Source organism: Acanthochromis polyacanthus, chromosome 9, assembly GCF_021347895.1.
Source record: "Acanthochromis polyacanthus isolate Apoly-LR-REF ecotype Palm Island chromosome 9, KAUST_Apoly_ChrSc, whole genome shotgun sequence".
NCBI classification, from domain to species: Eukaryota; Metazoa; Chordata; class Actinopteri; family Pomacentridae; genus Acanthochromis; species Acanthochromis polyacanthus.
The window spans coordinates 17,555,028-17,577,642 of NC_067121.1; the positions used below are offsets into that span (position 1 = coordinate 17,555,028).

Genomic DNA, 22,615 nt, shown 5'->3' on the forward strand with positions numbered 1-22,615 from the left:
CCTACGGGGCCTTCTAGCGGCCATGTGGCAGAATAATGATCATCAGCAATCCTCCTCCTCCAAGCTGCCAGCAGGTGGCACTGGCTCTATGCCGGTTGTAGGCGTGGGCGTGTCCGTTTAGTACGTTGGGGGCCGTTTTTTTAGGCTGTAGGGGCGGGGTTAGGTCGTCCCGTCTCTGGGAAGGTTTCCCAAGGCAGGCGCTTACAGGTGTCTGATCCTTGGCAGGCGGACGAGCTGCAGGTCTCCGATAACGCTCCGTGTTTACAGCTGCTGTGTGTGAAGTTTGTGTCTCCTCTCTACAGACTCAGGTATAGTGCTCACTTGTGTTTAAAACTATGTCTTGTTCAGTTTGTGTGTCCGAAAAGACACTAGACATGAACAGATGATAATATATTATGCCTCTGTGCGTATTTTGATCAGCATTTAAGTGTAGTCCGGGTTGTTCACACCGAGAATGGTTATCTCCCAGACTATTACACAATATATCCGTAATGTTCTGTTTCATTTTTCATTTGTCTTTCTGTTGCAATAACCGGCCTCTCCACCACAACGTGACCTGCTGCGTTTCCTGCTAACATGGAATGTGAAATGGTGAGTGCACAAAGGTGCAACACACAACACGATACACAATAGTAATTCACAGTAGTTAAAGACATGTTTGCTACACTCATTAGTTTCTGATCAACACTAAATACATTTAAAGTGGCAGAATTAAGGGTTAAAAATAAGGCAGAGTATCACTAATGAAGGGTCATTCCAGAATTAGAGGTCATTTGGGTTTCAATATTGTGGAAAGATAAACATTCTCTTTTGCTATTTTCTGCTCCATATTCATGAATAAAAGGTAATAAGATATCAAAGGCTTGATTGGCTCAGCTTACACATCAATGGTACCATTTTTATTCCTTTGTTTTATTTGTTGTTTGCTATCCCTACTGTAATCACAGTAACAGGGTTGCTAATCATGCTAATGTTAGCTTTTTCTCTGGAGTAAAAGCTAGATATTTAGCTAGATGTTACTGCTGACCAAGAGGACAAATATACTGACGGAAAAAAGTAAAGAAAAAAGTAAAAAGAATTAGTCCTATCCTGATAATATGCATAACAGGGTTGCATGAGGTAGAGTGAGACATTCAGTCAAATCTGACAATGTTATGAAAATATGAAAAATAGAAGAGAGAACATAGCTTTTCTCTACCCATTCTTTTGGAAAACACTTTATGATGTTAATGCCAACGTATGGTGTGATTCACTGTTTTCTTCTTCAACCAGCTATAAAGGTTATGCTAAGAGTTGGGTGCATGTTGTGGGACCCAACTCTTATAATAATAATAATAATTCTTGATGTCTCTTGAAATGATGAAATTCCCACCATTACAAGAGACATCAATGACCCCCCCCCAAAAAAAACAACAACAAAAAAAACCAAAAACAAACTAGATTTAGGTTTAATTTTAACTGTTTTATATGAGATTCAATTTGTTAAATTTCAATTTTTTTCATCAGGGGGCTGGTACAAGAGAAAAGTGGCATTTTAGGGCGAACTCCAGACTTATTTGGTATTTAAAAAAATATTTTCTAACATTCTTTTCTCCTAGTTGTTTTTAGGTTTGGTCTCAGGACAAATAAATTTACACAAATGTTGTCCGATTCTGGAATGATCCACAAAGTTAATTAAAGCCTTATGTTATACTAAAAATCTATCAATACTGACTACTGCAAAAATGGTTGAAAGAGCTGTTTAAAGCAAAATTGAAGTTCAAAAAAGATCAAAACCAATTCTTTCTTTGCTTCTCTGATGTTAGAATATGAAACAAATCACTCAGTAATTCAGATTTCTACATACCACTTCATCTGAAGGCCCTTTAAAAGTGTTGATTGTGTTCTGTCACGTTTACATCTCCATACATACTTTATCAGCATTTTTGTCAGCAAGTTTCTTCACTCATTTCTATCTTCTTAGAACTGCTGAGAATGCACTACTGGTATTCCTTGACACACACACTGATACACACACACCTGATAAAAAAAGTGCACTGGGTGCAGGCACACAGTTCAGAATGGGAAGTTGTCACAGCATGTGTTTCCTCTTCCATTCTCCTCAAAATAGAAATGTGAATGAATCAAAGCACAATATGCTTTTTGTTTTAACATTCTCTTTCATCGAGTTGGACTACACATTCAGCTCATCATTGGCAAAAGGTCCATGTGACTGCATTAAAGTCCCATTTGAAATTCATTGTTTTAGGCATATGTATATATATTTTCATATGCAACGTTGTGTTTTATAGAGCCACGTGGTCAATTTTGCAGTTCAGTGGTTTCGCCAGGTTTATGAGTTTAAAAGATGACGGTGAATGTACAACACGAGATAAAGCTGGCCAATGTCCATGGGACTGGTCATGTCCATTTGTTGGAGGTGGTTTGCACAGTCCTGCATGCTTTTATAGTTATATGGACTTCACTTTTAAGATAACCTAGTATGCAAAATGGATTTCTTGTTTGTTATACCTTACACTGACACGAGAGCCAATGTGAAGTCGTTCCGTGTGTGTCATAGATAAATTACAGTTTTCTGTGCAGAGAGCTGGGACCAACAACAGCAGCACCCCAGGATAAAAAGGTTTTACTCCAGTGTAGCTGGAACTGTAAAGCCATGAAACAAAACTCACAGATTGCGTTGTAAAGAAATTATTAAGTCAAAAATGTGGAACTTTTTCCACTTTGCAGGTGACTCTTGAAGTGCTCCCTAAAGCCATAGGAATCCAGCTAGTTAGCAAACAGTTTATGCATACTGGGGTTCTGGTTTTGTCATATGGAAGTACATTTTTATCTGTCTTCTTACTCTGTTTTTGGCCTCTACCAGTTTCATACTGCTGCAATATGAAAAAGTGTTATAAGAACTGTGAGAGACAACTGAAACATGAAATGCTAAACAATTAGCTGACCACAAAGCTCCAAAAAGCTAATGTAAAAACTGATATTTATTTAAAGTCTAACTTTTCAAAATCAGATAATTTCCCTCTTCACTGGGACTGAGTACATGTCCAGATTTGATTGATGGTGATCAAACTATTCACAAAGTGTAATCAGATTCTTATTTTACTCACAACATAGTTAAATCACTGTTTTCATCCTTTTCAGAGTCAAAATGGTTGTCATTCAGCATTATGTCAATCACAGTAAGAAAATTATTGAAAAGTAACATTTTCAGGACCTCTAAGGTGGAATTACTTTCAAGAAAGGCAATATTTCCAAACGAGAGGTTTCAAAAATGCTGTTTTCTAACAGTTAGTGAGCCTGAGGCATACGCTGGAAACAATACCATGTTTTTAAAAGTTTGAATATCACAATGACATCCCTGTAAAATCGAAATGAAAAGCTTTGCTTAAAGGCTTGCCAGTAAACATTGTCATACATACTGTAAATTATATGATGCCAGCTGCAACATGGAGAAGAGTATTTCAATTCTGTGGGTGACCAAGTTTCTTGCCTGGTTTTTCCAAGTGGGATCACTGGAACACAGCAAGGTTGTAATTATGGGCTAGTGGCGGGTAATTTCCAAATTCTGACTTAAACATAATGCAGCACATGTGTCAAAACTGTATGCGTCTGCAGGTGTCAGGTCTGTGCTGTTTAGATGCTAGGATTAAACAGTCCATCAGATATCATTATGTGACCCCAATGTTGTCTTCTGAGAATCAGGAAACCGTTGAAATGTTATGTAATTTCATACCTTCTGTTCGGCACCTCTGCACCTCATACGGGATGACATAACAAGACTAAATCTCATATCTGTGGCTCAAGGAAAGAGTCGTTGAAGTGGCTTTTAGAGGCTCTAGGAGAGATTTCCTACTGTTGTTTTGATGCAGTTTTGCTGGTGATAAAATCTTTCACCGTTCATCTTAGGAATTTAAATCAATGCTTCTGTCGGTTTAGTTCATGATCAATAGAAAACCGAATTTTACTACTGCTCTTTGATTCTGTGACTCATTGTGCTGTGTGATGGACTGGAGACTGTGGAAGGGCCATGTGTGTGTAGAAATAAAGGGTTTAAAGGTTCAAAAAATAGTCTGCAAATCTCTGTCATTATCACAATTCAGTGATAAGAACTGCAAAGGTTGGAGTAAAGTAAAGTAGTGCCTGCCCACTTTCTTTGGAATGAAAGGGCTTAGCCAAGGGAGTTATCACAACTTAAATCAATATGTTTTTGCTCTAAATTCCATCATATTCTCTGCTGCGAAAGTGACATAGTATTTGGGATATTGTTGTACTCTTATACTATGGGGAAAAAATGCAGTTATGTTAATCAGTTAATCTGGCAATAATTTTCTCAAGTCTTTTTTAATGTTTTGTTAGTAAAAGGTTATTTCCTACAACATATGTGTAACAGACACTCACTGGCCACTTTATTAGGTACACGCTAGTACAAGGTTGAACCTCTTTTTGCCTTCAGAATTGTCTGAATACTTTAGTCAGTCTCCACCTTCCTTCCCCTTTTTACAGGTTAATTCAGGTCCAGCTCTCCGTCTAACGGGTCAGATTCTATCAGCCTACTAGAATTTACCTAACAGGATTCAGTAGAATATTTAAGCTGGTGTTGAGGAATACTCGCCTAGGTTCTTACTGTCTTCTTTCAAACGTCTTACCCCTCTTATTTCAAGAAATACTCTCTTACTAAGCAGCCCCTCTGTAGCAGAATCGATTTATTGATCACGTTTGTTAACGACAGCTTTCCTCTTATAACTGTTTGCACTTGGTGATATTCCTAGATTCGTTTTAGAGGTTTGGAACACTAACCTCAGGGGTAATGTTTAAAGTAACTAGTTGGATTAAAGTAACCTTTAAGAACCATTAGATCTGATGAACACAATAAACTTAACTTTACCGGTATGAGGAGTAGGTGAATCTTAAGAAATCCATAAATACTTTGTGGCATGCTTTCAACAAGGTGTTAGAAACATTCCTCAGAGATTTTGGTCCATATTGACATGATGGCATCACACAGTTGCTGCAGATTTGTAGCTGCACATCCATGATGCCAGTCTCCCGTTCCACCACATCCCAAAGGTGCTCTGCTGGATTGAGATCTGGTGACTGTGGAGACAATTGGAGTACAGTGAACTCATTGCCAAGTTCAAGAAACCAGTTTGAGTTGATTTGAGCTTTGTGACATGGTGCATTATCCTGCTGGAAGTAGTTATCAGAAGACGGTCCACTGTGGCCATAAAGGAATGGACATGATCAGCAACAACACTTAGGTAGGCTGTGGTGTTTAAACGATGCTCAATTGGTACTAATGGGCATGAACTGTGCCAAGAAAATATCCCCCACACCTTTACGCTACCACCACCAGCCTGAACCGTTGATAAAAGGCAGGATGGATCCGTGCTTTATGTCAAATTTTGACCATCTAAATGTTGCAACTGAAATTGAGACTCATCAGACCAGGCAACATTTTTCCAATCTTCTGTTGTCGAAATCTGGTGAGCCTGTGTGAATAGTAGCCTCAGTTTCCTGTTCTTAGTTGACAGGGAAGCACCTGGTATGGTCTTCTGCTGCTGTAGCCCATCTTCTTCAAGGCTGGATGTGTTGTCCTTCAGAGATGGTGTTCTACATTCATTGGTTGTAACCAGTGGTTATATGAGTTACTGTTGCACTTCTTATCTCCAACCAGTCTGCCCATTCTCTTCTGACCTCTCACATCAACAAGGCATTTTCATCTACACAGCTACTGCTCACTGAATATTTTCTCTTTTTCGGACTGTTCTCTGTAAACCCTAGAGATGGTTGTGTGTGACAATCCCAGTTGATCAGCAGTTGTGAAATACTTTGTCTGGCACCAACAACCATGTCACGTTCAAAGTCCCTTAAATCCCCTTTCTTCCTCATTCTGATTCTCAGTTTGAACTCCAGTACGTTGTCTTGACCACATCTGCATGCCTAAATGCACTGAGTTGTGGCCATGTGATTGGCTGATTAACTACGTTGTTCTTGTGTTAACAAGCAATTGAACAGGTGTACCTAATAAAGTGGGTGTATATTCAAATGTGTTGTATTGTCTGAAGCATATAGCCAAGAAACAATTCCCCCAATTCAGACCATCACATATTTGTGACCATCACCCAAAGTTCCTAAGGAGCCTTCATGTTAACCTATTATTTTTGTGTGCAAAATACAAATGAAGCCATTTGTCACAGATTTTTCGTCCTCAGGTGTACAGTAGTTTATAGTCCATTAAAGTGAGCTGAGCTGGACATGTGAGTGCAGTGCTGTTGTCTTGGGGGGCTGGGGGACATACCCTCTATGACCCAATCTTGTTTAGTGGAGCGATAAGCTTGTTGAGAGTATTGTTGTCTCCCAGCACTGCCTGATCACTTGAGAATGATATGGAGCTGCCTTTGCCTTATAAAGCTGCAGCCCCTGGGATGTGCATCTCGACACTTATGGGGTATTTATAGTGGAGCGACGAGATTCATCTTTCATGTCCTTCTCAGATATGCAGGGTCTTTTGTTTATAATCAAAAACACTGTTGTTAAGCCATCAGGTTTCCTCAGAGTGTTGCTACAAACAGTGATGCAGCTTAAACTAATCCAAACTCCATTTTATCCCCTTGATTTGTTTCATTAACTGACATAGAACACTTTTGCATTCAGTAAATTTTGAAGAACCGTCCAACATTTTGGTAAATGGGCTCACTCATTTTCTTGCTGAGAGTCAGATTTCAAGATGCCTAAATGGATCTCAGGTCATTTTAGGGAAAATGAAGCTATCGCCACCAGCTGGTCAGCATAGCTTAGCACAAAGACCGGAAACAGTGCAAAATAGCTTGCCTAGCTTTGTCCAAAGGTAACACAATGTGCCTATCAGCAACCCTAAACACTCATTTTGCAAACAGTTCAGTCACTGTCTGAAGCGTACCACATTCCCTTCATAGAACCATGTCTTATTATTGAGTTCTTTTTTTTTCAGTGTACATGCTGATTATTGTTCATTTGAGTTTAGATGTAACAATCTACTATGTAAAAGCTGGATGTGTTCTTGGGTATAGGTAAAAGAACGCTGTACAAATCTGTAGTAAGAGTTAGATGCAGATATGTAAGTTTAGTTTGTCAAAATACAATGCCCCCTATCTCTGTCACTACATGTTCTATTCAGGACACCTTATCATTTAGATAGTTCTCCTCTAGTAAATACCGATATCCACAGAAATAAGGAACTTTCCTAGAAGTAAAGTGTGATTTTACATACAGATTTTTTTTCAACCCATGCTATACACGTGCCACCCCTCCCTAATAGTGCTTCCTTCACAATCACTTGAAGGCTAAAATCATTAAGATATGACTGTCAAAGGTTAGAACTACACACCACATTTATGATTCTTTAAGATAAGATGTGCTTCCTACGAGCAGAAAACGTGAAGGGCGTGCTCCTCAGCATCTTAATTCCTTTTCACGTTAATCTCCTTGGCTTTACATAATAGGAAACCAAAGCTGAAAAGACAGTTTTCTAATAATGTAGTGTGATAAGGTCATGGTCAAGGTAGGGGGGGTTGATTTGGGAGCTTTGACTGAGTTTGAAGTGTCAAAATCAAACTCTAATTTAGCATGTATGCTGGCTGACCTGCAGCCCTTTGGGAGTGAAGGTATTTGCAGCCGAGTGGAGCCAGACAGCAGGGGATGGTAGCCTTGACCAGTTAGAGGTGAAGCTTGCTGGAGCATATTCACTCTGGGGTCATTCAGTTCATTGTGTAATTTGCAGCTGCAGTTAACATAGTAATAATTTAAAAATGATAATATACTCTCAATTATTATTAGTGCATTTATAGTCTGAACAGTGGAACTGGACTGAAACATCAGCCTGAGAATGCTGTCACTGGAAATGACTTCATTTCAGGATGACACAGCTTAGTGTAAATGCAGTGTACATCATCTGGTATAGTCAACTAAGTGTGTGAAAGAGCAGAGACAAAATGTAATGCTGTGTTCGGGCAGAGATCCTTTTAGAGTAGCAATTATTTTTCCCCGAGACCGCAGGGAGGCAGAGAAAGCTGGCATGGTTTTTATTTATTTAGTTATTTATGTGTTTTTTAAATTGATCACATGGGTTATTTGCCATATATACATGCTTCAACATAATTATGTAGTGATGAAGTGCCGGCTTGCTTGCTCTAGCTGTAGCCCTGGAAATTAGATTGATGTAATGAAGTTCATAAGGTTGCTGATTTTAGAGAACAAGCATATAAACATATTCATGCGTATCTAGATATGTTGTTTATTAGTTGAATATTTTTTCTCCCAAAACTCAGGATTCCAGAATTACCTTTTAATGACTACTGATTTGAAATTAATGCATTAATTTACTTATGTTAAATTAAACTTTAATTAGAAGCAAAATGCTGCGTAAGGAGGAGCTCAGTTAAATCCTGCTTCTTTCCCATTTAAAGTAATTCAGTAAAAGAGGAGACAGTGGTAGAATTGCAGTAAGCACACACATTTTTGTTGTCTGATTTTGATAATACTGAGAAATGACAGGGTTTTGAGGTTAACTCAGCTAACTCAGTTCAGAGCAGATGATGAGCTGCACAGGAACTTAGTGTCTGTACTCAGCAGAAAAAAGTGAAGAGTTAAGCAGCCACATAAACTAAGTAGAGTCCAGAGATCACATGTTGTCTGTCCTGTGTGGCATGAATCATTCTGCTGACCGAGGGATGTTCTGGAAACTCAAGGAGTCATACATGTACACTCCGACTTATCTGTGAGCCGCTATAGATACAGAGAAGAAAGAACATCAGACACCAGATATCTGTGTAGAAGTCAGAGTAATGCAACCATTTCCTTAAAGCATCAGCTATCTGTAAGGGTTTTTTTAATTGAATTTATTCTTCCCATAGATTGCTAATAAAACACAGATGATGGTGCTATGATCTAAACATATCAGACAGCCATCAACAGTTTGCGTTTTAGTGCTTTTCTACTGAGGAAGGCCTGTTTTCTGTTTTGACTGCCAAGGTCAGATTCACTCAAGAGAAAGCCCAAGTGTGTGACTGTTATGTCCACATACTTACTCATCTGCATAGTGATTACGAAGCAGTCCTTCCTGAAAGTTATTGTGATTTTTACAGGAACGTACACACTAACCAGAGCCTACTTTTTATGCTGACTTTGCTTCGCGTTTGATTTATTAAAATTTTAATTCAAAGACTTGGTTATATGAAAGGATTGCTAATACTTTTGATACTATTTAAAAATCAACACTACAGCTGTTAAAAATTTCATCCAGTTCAGTTCAATTAGGTTTTATTTGAATAGCTTCAGTTCACACATGTTATCTCAACGGACTTCACATAGTAAAGTGAAGACGGTCCAAATTTATCCCTTTTCAGCAACTCTCAAAAACTCCCTTTTACTGGGAAGAAGCCTAACTGGCAGAACCAGGCTCAGACAAGACGACCATCCGCCTCCAGTGATTAGGGTCAGGGCAAAGGGAAGAGAGAATGAGAGAGCAGACGGAAAACAGAAGTGATGTCCTTCACTATTAGCTTATTACCTTGTGCTATGGACTGACAACAAAGTAATGCAACCAAGCAGCAACGTTTAGAGATATCTGACAAACTAGACATGATAGAATAGACACATACATCCGAATATCCAATCTGATGGGTGCTGGATCAAAAACATGTAGTAGAATTAAGAATAGATAGATCCACACACCAATTAACTCCTCCATTTACATATTCCATAAAATTAGCTGCAGACTAGCATCAAGTTAATACAGATCATGGGAGTTACCTCTTACCATTAAAGATGAAAAGTAGGAAGGAGAGTGGCTGGTAGTATCAAGTTCACAGAACTTGGTTCGACCGTTCCCCTCCCGCATTTGTTACCATGAGCACCCTGAAACATACACTACCGTTCAAAAGTTTGGGGTCATCCAGGCAATTTCATGTTTTCCATGAAAACTCACACTTTTATTCATGTGCTAACGTAACTGCACAAGGGTTTCCTAGTCATCAAGTAGCAGTTCAACATGATTAGCTACCACAATGCAGCATTAGAGCACAGGAGTGATGGTTGCTGGAAACATTCCTCTGTACCCCTATGTAGGTATTCCATTAGAAATCAGCCGTTTCCAGCTAAAATAGTCATTTACCATGTTAACAATGTCTAAACTGTATTTCTGATTAATTTGATGTTATGTTCACTGAAAAAAATGCTTTTCTTTCAAAAATAAGGACATTTCTAAGTGACCCCAAACTTTTGAATGCTAGTGATTGCTGTGGTTGCTCCCTAATTCCTCCAAGCAACATTTAAGATGAAATTAGCCTGACTTAATATCTGTACATTAGACAAATAATTACCAGCCTAACCTACACTGTTTATTTTTTAGCAATACAAGTATGCGAAGACAAGCTAGTATGCAGCCCTTCATTTCCACTTTAAGATTGTTTACTGCAGTCACACAGTCACCACCCATTGGCCAGACAGCCTCTGATGAGCAATGTCTGAGACGATCAGTCGGGCCATGACAATACCGTGCCAGACTCCACCTGCTCTAAATGTAGATAACTATTGTTTGGCCAGACAGAGGAAAGACATTGTAGTCATTTCTTACTGCCATGTCTTCTCAGCGGGCCTCACTGTGGTAACGCACATGACAATTTTTTTCGTGTCTGTAAACAACGTTTATCATTTCAATAATGTCTGTGATTTAAAAACATGAAATGAAAGGGGAAGTGAAAGAATCCAGCTGGGAAGAAATGGCAAAAAATACAGAATGGGACGTCATTAACATAGCTACTCGGCAGTGAACTAAGAATGAAAGTAAAAACAAATCCGTTCATTTTTTGTGATTCATGATGGTATTGAATTAGGGCTCAGGATGACTGCACAGTCCATTGCTACACTGGCTGAGATCATTTTGTTTACCATCCACAGCTATTATTTCTCGTCCCAGATTTGAGGGTTACAGGAATATTTTGTCACTTCTGTTGTTGAGCTGCTGTACATCATCCTTCTTTCTCCCTCCCTGCTTGAAAAGTTGCAGCTTTAGGATTTTAAACTTGCCCGTACTGTAGCTAAATCACTTACGATTGTAATGTGAATTACACTGTATGTCTTCCATGTAAAACATTGTTATTGGCATATTTTAGAAACTTTGCGACAATTAGCTGAATGAAGTCACCTGTTTGGATGTTGTATGTAAGAGCTGCACTGTGCAACGTATTACATTTACTGTCAACCCTCTGCAAAGCATGTCTGTAAGTCACTGTCACTATTTAGGGAATTTGAGTCCAACTACATTAGAAAATTCTCTTAAGCCACACCATCCATGACTGTGGGTTTATGTTTGCGTAGTGCACAGTAAGGGTTACTACTTGAGCATGAAAGCAATTAGATGAAATAAAAGTCATATGGGTGACCAAGTTGGGTCAAATTCCCACAGGGAGGCAGGAGGCCAACCCCAAATATCCCGAGAGGGAACAACCCAGACTCTAATTAAATCCTTGCTTTCATGTCTGTATTTGCGCGCGCGCGCACACACACACACACACACACACACACACACACACACATACATATGTATGTACCTAGAAGAGGGCAGCAGATGTGTGTTTGTACTTATTATTTGCTGGTTTTAACATGGCATGAAAGAATATGATAAAGCAGTGGATACAGTCATGTTGTCTTTGAGAAGTCTGTATGAGCTTCAATGTTAACAGTTCTAGTGATTTGTAACAAACTCTGTGCTGAAAGTACCATTGTTTTATGGCATTTATCCATGTTGTTTTCTCCTGACTAGATCCTTGCTTCTTAGCGTCTGCTAAATGAAGTTGTAGAATTGTAGAGCTGTAGTATTCAGATCCAAAACCACAAAGTAAATATTTAACTTTGTTCCAAAGTGTTAACAGCAAAGTGTACATAAAATACCAAAAAGCAAAGTGTTCATTGTACACTAGCACTGTCCTGTCAGATTATTGTTATTCATGCAATAACTTGCAAAAACCATTTTATAGCATAGTCGCTGGTTCAAAGCGAGCTCATTTTCACTCCATTGTATGGTGTTGAAGAGTTGAATCTATTGCAAGTCAACTGTCGTCAAAAGTGACCTTATCGTTTACAATTTTCTGCTACATATTCACGAATAATAGGTAGTAAACTGTCAAAGGCTTGATTGGCTCAGCTTACACATCAATGGTGTATCATTTTTATTGCATGTTTATTTATTGTTCGCTAACCATACTCAAATCACGTTAAGTTTTTCTCATGAGTAGAAGCTAGATATTTAGCCAGCTGTTACTGCTGACCAAGAGGACAAACTTACTAGTGGAAAAAAGTTTTTTTTTAAAAAAAGGTAAAAAGAATTAGTCTTATCCTGATAATATTTATAACAGTGTTGCATGAGGTAGAGTGAGACATTCAATCAAGGCTGACAATGTTATGAAAAATGAAAAAATAGACGAGTAGACATAGCTTTTCTCTACCCATTCTTTTGGAACACTGATGATGTTAATTCCAGCGTATCATGTGATTCAGTGTTTTCTTCTTCTTCTAACAGCTAAAAAGGGGATGCTCACAGCGTTGTTGTGGGACACACGTTCAAAGCATAATTATTCTTATTTAAAATATTATATTTTCCCACAATTACGAGACATAAATAAAAAGAATAACACCAAAAAAGAAGATTTAAATTTCATTTTAACTGTCTTATTTGAGATTCCACTTGGTCATCAGGGGCGTGGGACAAGACGAAAATGACATTTTAAGGGAAACTCCTGACTTATTTGGTATTTTAAAAATTGTGTCAAACATTCTTTCTCCTTTTTTTTTAGATTTGATCTTAGGACAAGTAAATTTGCACAACAACTGCGTGTTTTAGTATTTTGTACATGGATTATTTGAAATTTTATTGGTGGGATGTGAAATGTCCTCCAATTCTGGAATGACCCACATAACTTAATTGCTATTTTTATATTTGAAATATTATCATTTGATAATGACACATAAGACATGCATAAATTATTAAACTAATGAATTTGCAGTGCACATGTACATTTGTCATATATGTCATAATAATATCACCAATTGGCCAAAATGAATTGGAAAACATTTGACATATTGGATGTCAGCAAAAATGAAGGCAGTTATGTTTCTGTGACATTGCATTAAAAATGTACTGATGTTCTGGTGGCTGATAGTTAAAATAAAAATGGTAGTTTGTGGTTGTGTTTACATGTGGTAATTTTGACTTAAAGCCATGTTTTTGTTAGTAATTTGTAAACTGTAGACAGTAACAGTTTGAAAATCGGATTAATCATCCAATTTTGTTATTTGTATTTTTAGACAATTTTATATAATATAATAATAGCAACATTATAGGGTAGTAATGTATTATAATTATAATATAAAATTATGTAATAATGGTTTTGTTTGGGAAAAGTATCTGTGATTGAAAGGAAATAAGTAAGCGACAAAAGATGGTAAGACATTGAGGTACATATGTTAATGATGCATTTTTTTCTCTTTTACATCTTTACTAAAGCTCGATAGCTAGACTCTTCTCCTCTGTGGTTCCCTGGTTGTGGAGCGAGTTACCAAACTGTGTTTGATCTGTAGAGTCTCTCTCAGTCTTTACAAAAGACGAAAAACCCAGCTCGTCACTGAACACATTTGCACTTGACAGACTGCAAAAAAAAGAAAAGAAAAAAAAAGCCCTATTATGTCTGCACTGCCTGTAGACACCCTGGTCCTGTTATCACACTTGAACTTGTTTTATGGCACTATTCAGGTTGTTTTCTCCTGACTAGATCCTTGCATGTGTTGCATCTACTCTCAGATGTACATCACTTTGGATAAAAGTGTCTGCCAAATGAAATTGTAGCACAAATGAAAAATACCTTCTGCACACATTTCGTTACCCAAATGCCCATGACTGGCTCAGCTGTTCATTGCTTAAAGTAGTTATCTGTAAAATCAAACTAAAAGTAAAAATAGAGATCTGGACCTTGACTGAATGTATTTGGTTCCCACTTGGAAGAACTGAGGGTGTACAGCCATTTTGTCTTAAAGAGAGAAAATCCAATCTGCTAAATTGTAGAAATGTAGAAATGTAGACTTGTAAAGCTTCTTTTACGATGTGACATGCCTCCGAATAACTTAGGTCTAACTGTATAGTCATCTAGACCAGCATGTTGAGTAGAAATACCACAGAAGTGTACCTAATGACTTGAGTAAATGTACTTCGACTGATTCAGTTTCATTTAATTACATTTCCATAAATAGGCTCGACTTTCACAGCCTTCACCCACCAAAAAACAAAACTCGTGCCATTAATTGCACCACTGTGCGTGAGTGTTTGTGTGTGTGTGTGTGTGTGTGTGTGTGTGTGTGTGTGTGTGTGTGTGTGTGTGTGTGTGTGTGTGTGTGTGTGTGTGTGTGTGTGTGTGTGTCTGTTGGGGTGTGCTGCTGAAATAATGCCCGGCTGTCCTCATATCCCACAATTCTACTGTGAGCTGCTCAGTGTGTCTGATAGGCCAGTGAGAGGGGAACTGCAGCAGAGTAGCACCGCTGTCAGGAAACACAAGCCCACTACGAATGCAACTCGCACACCCAGCTGTAGGAGGACGGTTTGACTGGTAATAACCCTATTTTTGCTGCTTCTCTTTACTAACCTTACGTCGAGGCTTTCTTAGCAGAGCTTTTCATGTCGCACAGTTCTCTGTATTCCCTCTTCTCTTGCCATATTCTGACCGTCCGACCACCACGTCGCCGTGCGGCCGATGACAGACGATTAACATTGAAATGCACTTTTACTGTATTCACTCTGGCGGAAAAAAGTCGAGTGGACAAGCGCGTTAGAAACACGGGTCATAAGTTCCTTTTTATGCCGCTCTGGTTTAGCCTGGTAGCCTTTCCGTGCGTAACATAATGGCGAAATGTGGTTTCTCTGTGAATGGGCTGCTTCCAGCTGTGGCTATTTGATTGCTGAAGTCAAGGCTTGGATGAATATGTTAAAGGAGCAGGGGGCTAACGTGTTTTACTTTCGAGGCTGGAAAACTGGTGAAACAACACGATAGAAATGCTTTCCCGACCTCTAATTCACCGCGTTGTACAGGAGTGTAGGACAGCGCTGAGTCACCGGCAGACACGGTTACATTTGTGGACGATGAATGGATTAAAAGTGCTCCATTAGCGGACGCTAAGACGACAGACGTGGGTGTTTTTGATCTGCAGTGCGGTGGGCGTGGTCAGGGCAGGATGACACGGCCTGGATCCTCTTTTAGCAGCCGTCCATCCTTGCAGGCATGCAAGGCTGGAGTCTGACATGACAATTTGATTAAGATGCACAGTAAGCTACTGCTGCAGTAGCACTGAGAGGCAGAAACATTGTGGGCCTTGTTTATGAGGTTTCATAGAAAGAGAGAGAGTGCACATCTGGCCACAGCTCTTGTTTGCATTGTGTTGGAATATGGAGGTAGATGTCTTTTGCTTCCACATTACCAAAAATTAAATAAAAAATGCTAACATCTCTTAAAATACACTTCCATTCAAAAACTTGATGTCACCCAGACAATTTCATGTTTTTCATCGAAACTCGCACTTTTATTCATGTGCTGCCATAACTGCACAAGGGTTCTCTAATCATCAGTTAGCCTTTCAGCACGATTAGCTAACACAATATAGCATTAGAATACAGGAGTGATGGTTGCTGGAAATGGCTTTTGTACCCCCATGCAGATATTCCATTAAAAATCAGCTTTTTCCAGCTAGAAGTCATTTACCATATGAACATTGTCTAGACCGAAGACTGCACAGTGGTTAGCACTTTTGCCTTGCAGCAAGAAGATCCCAGGTTCAAATCCCGGCCTTGGATCTTTCTGCATGGAGTTTGCATGTTCTCTCTGTGCATGTGTGGGTTTTCTCCGGACACTCCGCCTTCCTCCCACAGTCCAAAAATATGCTGAGGTTAATTGATCACTCTAAATTGCCCATAGGTGTGAATGTTAGTGTGATTGTTTGTCTGTATATGTAACCCTGTGACAGACTGGCGACCTGTCCAGGGTGTCCCCTGCCTTCGCCCGAGTCAGCTGGGATAGGCTCCAGCTCCCCCGCGACCCTAGTGAGGATAAAGCGGTGTATAGAGGATGGGTGGATGGACATTGTCTAGACTGTATTTCTGATTAATTTAGTGTTGTCTTCATCGAAAAACCATCATTTCCTTTCAAAAATAAGGACATTTCTAAGTGACCCCAAACTTTTGAATGGTAGTGTATATTAGTAAGCTCTATGACACCACATGACATATAAAGAAATGCTGTAGCTTTATGCTGGTAAACAATGAATTCAGATTTATTGTTTTACCCCCACTCATTTTTTTCACACAGCTATACAATGTGCACAGCACCAGGCTCCAACCTTAGACACTTGGATCAAGTGAGGAAACACCCCAAATATATAATTAGGTAACTGGAATACCTCAAGATGCTGAATGGGATTTTATATCAAGGTAAACATTTTAAATCGGCACATTTTTATAAATCCGTCGCACAACTCCACCATGTTCCTTGACAGGGTTGTGTGATGACTGGCATTGGTTTGTCTGTCTGTTAGCAACATAACTGAAAAATAGACGGATTTTGATGAAATTTTTAGGAAAGGTCAGAAATGACACAAGGACCAATTGATTAGATTTTAGCAGTGATGCGGCTTTTTGTCTGGAGCCACGGATTTGTGAAAGATTTCTGTATCATTGCGAGAGGTTACATGTGTCACAGTGTCACTGTAACTATGACAACAAGTGAACACTACGTCAGCTGCCTGCTGACAATCACATGATTGTAATCTTACTACAAATCGACCGATGTGGACCACAAATTTTTAAAAAAGATTTCACTCATCAGAAATCATCCAACAGCAGAGCAGCCTTGGCAGAGTACTGCCCTCTCTGAGCGCTTTTCTTGTTTTTTGTTGAGTTTAAATCATTTTTTCCAGCCTATGCTAAAGTCTTAACATCAAGACTGGAGTATTGCCAAGTGAGCATAAAAATAATCCAACAGAATTAAATACAAGGCTGCTTTAGACTTGTCCCAGCTCAGGGAACCAACCCAAATGGTCACTTTAACCCTCAGACGTTATTAGCCACGAAGTCACAGCTGATTTACTGATTACCTGAAGCTAATCTTATAAAATGCTTAATCCCTTCAGCCACTTTAAAAGCAATTTAAAAATTAGCTCCTCCACAATATACAGAGATTTAGTTGTAATCTTTTACATTAACAAAGGATTTCTCCTCCATCAAACGAGCAATACAACTGGACTGAGAGTTACTCCAACATGTATTGCCTTTATTCCACCAGACGCGTTGGGAGATGCTTTTGCTAGGCTTTTAGCAAAACCAACCCCGACCTGAAGTAATTGCACAATCAACAACCGCATGTTGGTACCAAAGTGTACAGTCAAGATGATATAACAATAAGTTAGTTGGGATTTCTGTTGACTCCCTGAATGCTTCTCTGCTACAGACAGTAATGCTAAGAATGTAAATGCTGCATGCTGACAAGATTTATAGCCTCTTCAGCAAAAAATGCTCTCTGCTTGGAGTCACCTTCATGTGACTGGTCTCCCAATGCCAGGTTCTGCTGTGGGGTTACAGAGTGTCAGTTGGGTCTGTGAGAGTCTAACCTAAGGAATTTTGAATTAAAAAATCAAATGTGCAAACACCCTTTTTTAGGTCTTTTGAGGGTGCTTGCATGATGATTTGAATGGTTTCTACAATTTCATACATTTTTTGCTTGACCCGGACCTTTTCAGTAGTTTTGGTGAACCTTTCGTTCAGGTGAAGACATTATGGCCTGAATTCTTGTCATCTCCCTTGAGGTCTAATACAGCTACATTTTAGCTCTACCCATTCTATTAACTTATTAACATTCATCTAACTATTCAACTATTCAAGGCATTTAGCCGTTGTATATCTTCAGATTCCTTGTTTTTATTGAACAACAATAAAATCATCTAAAAGATTTTAAAAAATCACAACTTAAGATAAGCATAAGCAGCTAATTCTCACATTGATATGAAAGATGGTACCCAGATATTTTGCCTGGAAAAAATTGTCGTTAACCTCTGTATGCCTCAGAACTAATGTAATTGCTGAACGACAATAGCTATTGGAAATCACATTCTTGGAAAAACGTAGCAATAATTTAGTTGTTTTGGGGTAGCTGTAACCCTTCAGTAGAGGTGTCTTATTTGAGCGGCCAAACCAGTTACATGGTATCCTGTTACAGTAACTGGGTTTGTGTGTGACAGCTGTCAGCCCTGTGGCCAGGCACGAGATGCATTGCATATACCACAGGCCTGGTTGGGATGGGTTTTGACGTGTCAAAATATGCCAGCTATCCCTCTCCATGTAACCTCCACAAGTTGCTAAGGGGGTTTTGGGTGTGGGGGCAGAAGTGTCAGGGATGGGCCCAGCTGTGGTTTACTCTGGCTAATGGTACTCAGCACAGATGGCCATCCCTGATCTTCCCGTATACGAGTGTGTGACTCTGTGTGGACAGGCCACTGTCCAACAGGGTGCATTACAGTCATAAATGGACCTTGAAAGGGAGGTTTGCATGCATGGCCAGTACCACAGTATTTAGTCTCTGTGATCAAATATGTAATGTAGCTACATGCTGATAAGCCTCAGCTGCTCTTATACAGTGGACATGAAAACCTACTGCATTGAACAGGATAGACAGGGACAAGTATGAAGACAAATACAAAAATATGAATGGTAAATGTCTAATGTAGTATGAAGAATCATCATTGTTTCCAGTATTGACAATACTGAAAAATGTCAATTTTTTTTCCTGGTGGGCTCTTGGATAAATATAGTATGTGTTGATTGAAAGAATTGAAATTTTTGTCTTTTTCTTTTTTGTGATTTCTGTCATTTTAACTGTGTCATACGGCGGGAGAGGAAAATTTAATTGTCTTTACTTCTAGTCATGGTTTTGCTGTTTCAATTAGGTGCAGAACTTTATGCTGCAATGAGGAATAATGTGACAGGAGGAAAAAGGTGTCGAGTTCTTCCTTAGAATTTTCTGATGCTGTAAACGCATGAGTAAAACTTCTCTTTGCTGAGTTACAATAGCTGCTCCGATTTAGATCCAGTTCCCAGTCTGTAATATACACATTTATTTAGTTATGATGCAACAACTCTCTTATCAAACCTTATCTCCTCACACATTTCTATCATCAGAGAGCAATGAAAAACCTAAAGGTAGCAGCTTCTCATTTTTAGATTGGAGGTACACATTGTGAACATGGTAGTCGTTTTACTTTTTTAGCCAGGAGGTGGTGGTAAGATATATTTGGGTTGCGGTGGTTTACCCTTCAGTTACTTGTTGAATGTAAACCTATACAATTTAGTAAGGGATTTAAAAGATTTTGGAGTTGATGAATAATTGATAAACCCCGTCTCTTTTCCTGGTAAAAACTTACCAAACACTAGCTGTTCAAGTTAAAGCTTTGTTAACCTGAGTTGTTGAATCTCTGTCAAGCAAGATTAAACACCACACAAGCAGAAGTAACACTTGTTGATCTGTTGAAACATATTATTTTGTCTTTATGTAATTCTTATGCTCAATATGATGAGCCTATATTGGTGCAGTCATCTGCTCCCGTGTCAAGCAGTAATCCAAGCTATTAAATAAGTTGTGAATACAGCTTTATGAATGCAAAAAAGTATGTGTCAGTACATGGCGGGCCACACACAAGGCTACTGTGTGAACTGTTGTGTGGTCTTGTAAAGAGTGCCTGTCACCAGTGACTGAACGTATTCTTCCCCTGTTTCTATGGTGCTAAGATGTTCCCTTCCTCCCCTCCTACTATAGTTCCTGTTTCATAGGGGGTTACGAGATGCAAAGGTTAGCTGTGTGCGGCCATCCTCCTGTCAGCTGATTACTGAGCCGCTTAGTGGTCTTTTATAATTTGCTTATCTCCACATTTTTTAAAGCCACGGTTGGAATTTGGATCTTGTGACTTCATTGCTTCATTCACGTCGTTGCTACTGAGAGCTGTAATCTAGATGTGGTCATCTTTATCTGCTTTTTTATATCATCAGCAGTTACTAGACTTGAAAAGACTTTGATCAGCATGTCGCATTCAGTGACCTTTGGAGCTTCAAACCTACACTCCAAATAGAGGATTTACAGTACAGAAACGTCCAACTTCTGAAAAGTATGTTTATTTATACACTCAATAGTTGCCTGGCCAATCAAGCACAGTAATATGATCAACAAACCATTTGGTGGTAGTTTTGGCTCTGTGAGCAGGTGATAAGTCTTGTTTGAAAGGGAAAGCAGCATCTCCATAAAGCTTGTCAGCAGTTGAAGGCGAAGTGCTCTAAAGTCTCCTGCTGGAATCTTTGTTTACTCTGGACTTGATAAAACACAGTGGACCAACACCAGCAGATGATATGACAGTGGGAACTTCACTCTGGACTTCAAACACTTTGGATTCTGTGTCTCTCCTCTCTTCCTCCACACTCTAGGACCTTAAATTCCAAATGAAATGCAAAACTTGCATTTATTTGAAGAGAGGATTTTGGACTACTGAACAACAGTCCAGTTGTTTTTCTCCTCAGCCCAAATAAGAACTCCTGACATCTCTGGTGGAAGAATGTCTTGATATTAGGAATGTGACAGCTGTAGCTTCTTTACTGAAGACATATGTGCTTGGTGGCTCTTTATACACTGACACCAGCTTCAGTCCAACTCTTATGAAGCTCTCTCAAGTCCTTGAATAATCTTTCTTGACAATCCTCTCGAAGCTGCAGTCATCCCTGTTGCTTGTACACCTTTTCTTCCCACACTTTTCCCTTCCAGTCAACTTTCCGTTCAAATAATTTGATACTGACATACAAAAGAGAGAGAGAGAGAGAGAGTTATCGCTATGGTTATATTGGTATTTTGAAGTTTTCTGTTATTATCTCAGTATAAGATGAACACATTGAACATCACATCGCAGAGGCGTGTTTCGGTCACGTACCCCAGCTGTGAATACTTATGTGCTTCTGAGAGCGAGACACTTGGAGTTGGAATTGGACTTGTGGGCCAAATTTAGTCTTCTAGAAAGCCTTTGCGAATTTTCTGAGACAAGTTTCCTATTATAGCTTGTAAGATATCTTGACCTCCAAAAAGCCTGTGACGCTTTATTATAATCACTCCTACCCAGTGAGTGTCTTCTGGTTTTGCTGTGCTTCTCTCTCTATTTTTTTATTTTTTTGAGCTGCTGCTTTCCAATGAAGATGTTGCAGTTTTTTTGCTCAGCATGTCAACATTTTGGGGGATCACCTCAGGCTCCAGTGTTGGCTTTGTTTATCCAGAGGCTGCTCTCCTTGGCCACGGCTGGACGTCAGAGATCCTCCCACTTCGCAGTAAACATAGCCCTATAAATAGATCGCAGGGAGAAGCAGGCCAGCAGCAGAATGACAGGCATCTGTACTACAAACCCCAGACTATCTGCAGCAGGAGGCCCAGTATGCTGTCCCACACATACACATATACAACGCCCTCCAAACCACATCCCGGTGTCTAAGCCTGTAGCTACGGTTAGCATAGAGGCCCCAGTGCGATCTGTCCTATCTGTCATCTGTGTTTGTCGAAACTGGCCGCTCGATGTTTCCTCTCATTACCAGTTTTAGGCCTTTGGGACCGTGTCTCTTGCCGGTATGCTGCTCTTCACAGGAGGAGAAGGTCATGCTATGAAAGATGTGTCCTGGGGTAGCTCAGATAGTCTGGATTCCTGCACTGAAATGTGGGTTTACTCTGATTATTTTCTTTAATATACAAGTATTTAGTTTTTGAAACAATTCCTTGTTTCGGAGCTGATGCTAAAATAATAAACTATTTCAGTTGTTTAGTAAATTGTTTCAATAAGGAGAAAATGCAGAGGATTGTCTTGTCCCGTGTATTGATTTCTTATGTTGGCTATAATGGTATTGCTCAGAACTGTGACCAAATAAGCATTTGATCTCAACGTAGTCGATAATCAATAGTGAGGATAAATAGTTACGCCCTATTGTTTAGTCTATAAGATGTAAATAAATGTAAACCTATAGCTAGTTACCCAGAGTTCAAGTGTCGAAACTACAAGTCAAAAAGAAAAAGTGACTTGGTTTTATTGTGGCAGAATCTGCAGAGCATCATACTGGAGCAAGATACAGATATTTAACAGTTTGATTTGAATAATTAGTGAAATGAATAATTCATTATTTCATTTATTCAGTTAATTTTGTCTTAATCAGCAATTTAAAATACTCGGGATGAATTAATGAGCTAATTGCTTTAGTGATTGCTTTGTTAATTGGGCTGACTACATTTTCCTTGATAAGTAGATGCTTTTACAAGAAGGTGAGAGCACAACTGCAGCAATTAGTGAGTTATTTGATTAGCTCAAAAATAATTAGCGCATTCAAAAAAAATTTGCAAATACACTGACTGACATCAGCTTCTTTTCTGGGAAGCTTATAAGTTCTTTTCTTTTTTTAAATTCATTCATTTATCATTATATAGAAGATTTTGGAAAAACCAATACATGACCTTGGACTTGCATACTTTTCTCACTA

At 39.1% G+C, this 22,615-nt stretch overlaps 1 protein-coding gene across 18 annotated transcripts in view; it reads left to right on the forward strand.

The window, feature by feature from the left end:
* Positions 1-153: 153 nt before the first annotated feature.
* The window catches only part of epb41l3b (erythrocyte membrane protein band 4.1-like 3b), a 66,747-nt gene continuing 44,285 nt past the window's right edge, over positions 154-22,615 (forward strand). For 7 of the 18 annotated variants that reach the window (XM_051953468.1, XM_051953470.1, XM_051953465.1 and 4 more), the window contains exon 1: positions 14,485-14,636. The gene's annotated coding sequence lies outside the window, so the exon portion shown is untranslated. Of the gene's footprint in view, positions 309-14,481; positions 14,637-22,615 lie in introns of those variants that run through there. The other 11 variants (XM_051953456.1, XM_051953460.1, XM_051953464.1 and 8 more) reach the window with 5 other exon arrangements.